The sequence below is a fragment of the Orycteropus afer genome, unplaced genomic scaffold (assembly GCF_000298275.1).
Source record: "Orycteropus afer afer isolate SDZICR_OR568_19922 unplaced genomic scaffold, OryAfe1.0 scaffold00364, whole genome shotgun sequence".
In the NCBI taxonomy this organism is placed as follows: domain Eukaryota; kingdom Metazoa; phylum Chordata; class Mammalia; order Tubulidentata; family Orycteropodidae; genus Orycteropus; species Orycteropus afer.
This window is the reverse complement of record NW_006921951.1, coordinates 3,315,210-3,318,530: the sequence shown is the minus strand read 5'-3', so window position 1 is coordinate 3,318,530 and position 3,321 is coordinate 3,315,210.

Genomic DNA, 3,321 nt, shown 5'->3' with positions numbered 1-3,321 from the left:
AGTGGCCTATTTATTTTTTTCCCAGAAGTGGACATGGCCACATCCTCCTTAATCTGTCTTAGTCTGGAAAGTCCACTGAAACTTATCTACCATGGGTGACCCTACTGGTATTTGAAATACCAGTGGCATAGCTCCCAGCATCAAAGCAACATGCAAGCCACCACAGTACGACAAACTGATAGAAATATTGTTAAGGATTACAAAATAGTACCACGTTGGGGGGAAAAGTGTAAAGACTTATATATCCAAATAAGTATTACATTCTTCAAAGTTATTACATAGCTTCAAAGTTGTATTAAGCTATAACTTAATCTAATGGAGATGATCCATTAAACAAATTATTTTGAAACTTCTTTTTTGAAATTGTCTTATATGCTAGTCCATGCTCTTTCAGTTGTCCTTATTTTAACACAAGTCTTTATTCTGAAAGCATTTAATTTTGGGGGGAGGGGTAGGTAGGTGGGTATAATAGCATAAGGTTCCTTGAAAACAAGTGAATGAATAAAATGTATAATCAAGATTTTTTTTAAAAAAAAAAGTGGTATTTCTCTTTTTAAGTATCTTACAGTGAAATAATAACCTTAATTTTTTAAAAATGAATTTATAAGCTGATTCTGAATGTTTTGAACAGGAATTTATTTCTGGAATATTTGTCAAATTATTTACCTTATTACTTTAGAGATATGATTCATAGACTTTAAAAAATTAAAGATTTAAAATATTCTGGTGCTTAGTTTTAGCAATATAAATTTTCTTGATTTTTTTAATATTCTACCTTGTAAATTAAAAACAAGTGTTCCAAAAAGTCAACATTTTGGACAAATGAAAACAAGCAATATAATATGAAGCCAAGAATGAAATAACAGTACAAAGTTCATGTTCAAAGCGTCTCTACAATTGCTAAAAGTTGGTCACAAATTCGGCACTGGTCCTTGTAGCAAAGCAGGAAACATAATTAACTATGTGAGTCATACTGTTCATGAGACAAAACATATTAGTTGCTTGGAAGGATAACTATTTTGGGTATTGAATGAAAGGGCAAAATTTCTCATGACCCTGACAAGAGGGCACTATAATACAATATTTCTTAAACTTGAAAAGCATATGGATCCATTTAAAGGGGAAAATTTTTTTTTAGACCCCAACAATCCAAGTGTCCATAGTCTCCACTAAGAAACTAAAATCTTAATCTTTGAAAATGTTTGCCAGTTTTGAATCATTATTATAAAACATACTTTATTTTTCTAAATATATTTTTAATTATTCAAATGAAAATATAAAAGTTAAGCATTATCTAGAACTTGTCCATTCATGATTTCATTGAGACTTTGCACTGTTTTATAAAATGGTATGTAATAGAATGAAAAATACCCCCAGTAATTTTTATAGTATTTGGATTTCATGGAACTGTTTCTCATAATATAGCACAGTGTAAGTTAATGGCATGATGCCAGAGAATGATTGCATTGAAGTAAATCTGTGGAGAGTATCAAACCAGTTTATTCATATTCAGACTGTTAATCCTTCAGGCAGTTCTCCATAAGTATCATTTCAGTTGAGCTTTTCATAAATTGTAAGCAGCAGTATATTTGAGGTTCAGTTTTGCTTGACAGGTATCTAGAGAGCTTTTATAATGTATTGCCCCTAAATGAAAAACTATAGCAATCAGCTGAGCCACAAGCTTAGAATTGATACCCTCTTTTGGCAGCTGAGTGGCTTCAAAAGGATACATGCCTACATAGAAGGCATTCCCCCCTCTAAAGGGCCAGGGATCAGGCTAGACTAATATACCCTCAGGAAACAGTATCAAATTTTCTCTAGCACACAAATGAAAAGGAGGTGAGGGCCACAATGTTTTGTATTGTAGAGACTGATAATAATTCCTTTAACGTAGAAATAATGTGAAGCAAAAAACTAAATCCAAACCCACTGCCATCAAGTCAATTCTAACTCATAGTGACCCCCATTAGTTTCTGAGGCAGTTAATCTTTACGGAAGTAGGTTGCCCAGTCTTGCTTCTGCTGAGTGGCTAGTGGGTTTGAACTACCAGTCTTCTGGTTAGCTATAAGATACCTTGGGCACTGTGCTACCAAAGCTCCTTAATGTAAAACAACTAAGACAGATTTCCACCCTGGCAGCCTTTAAAAAAAAAAAACTTAAAAAGCCAAACATTATAGTTTTCTATTATACCCACTAAGTAAAATGGTTGTAAATTTACTGGCATATTTGACTAAGAGGAGCTCTAGTAGTGCAGTGGTTCAGGCATTCAATTGCTAACCAAAAGGCCAGCAGTTGAAACTCGGCAGCTGCTCAGCAGGAGAAAGATGAGTCAGATTGCTTCCATAAAGATTGACAGCCTTGGAAGCCCTGTGGGATATTTCTACTGTGTCCTGTAGGATCTCTATGAGTCAGAAGCAACTTAATGACCGTGAGTAGGTAGGTATCTGAGTAAGTTAACTTACTTTTCAAAAATTATTAATCAAAAGACAGTTAAATGTCAGACAATGGAAGTTCCAGTAAGATGGTGGAATAGGCAGACAGACTGCACTGACCCTCTTCAACAAAGAAACCAATTAACACAGATACAGAAGATAATCCTTGAGCCCTGAACTTTGAAAGGAGAGATGCAGAAGTGGACTAAACTCCAACTAGTGAAAGAGCCTGCATGAAAACATCAAACAAGGAGACACACAGAGCTGTGGTCTTTCAGTGATCCTGATGGTGTGGACAGCTTGGATATTGCCATGTGGTGTTAGGACCTAAGAATTAACCTGAAAATCAGTCCTGCTAGCCAGGGACTGCATGGAGGACTGCACTGGTGACTGGTGAATAAAAGGGGCAGCAGCAAAGAGGGAGACAGGCTGAGCCATGGACTTTTGGCTGTCCAGAGGGGGCAGCCATTTTGAATGTTTACAAGCAGTTCAGCCATTTTGGATACTTAAAGCAACAGCATTCTCTCAGATTCCAGGGACCTATGAATAGGCTTCACTTGCCAGGGACCACAAGGACATTCCAGACATGAATGACTGGAAAAGTATGATATTCCCCCTTCTTACTCATGTACCCCACACTCTCTTGGTGAACAGAGGTGCAGCCAGCCCTCGTTCCCTGACCCACCCTGCCCAGATTTTTTTCTTCCTTTTTGTTCAGTTTGTTTCTTTTTGTCTGTTTGAAAATTATTATTATTATTATTATTGTACTTTTTATTATTATTCTTTATTCTTCCCCTCCCAGGTTCTAGTTTTCAGCTTTCTCTCTCTTCCCTGTTCCTGGTTCCCATTTTTTTTCTTTCTCATGGTTAAACTCATTCCTTGTTTTTCT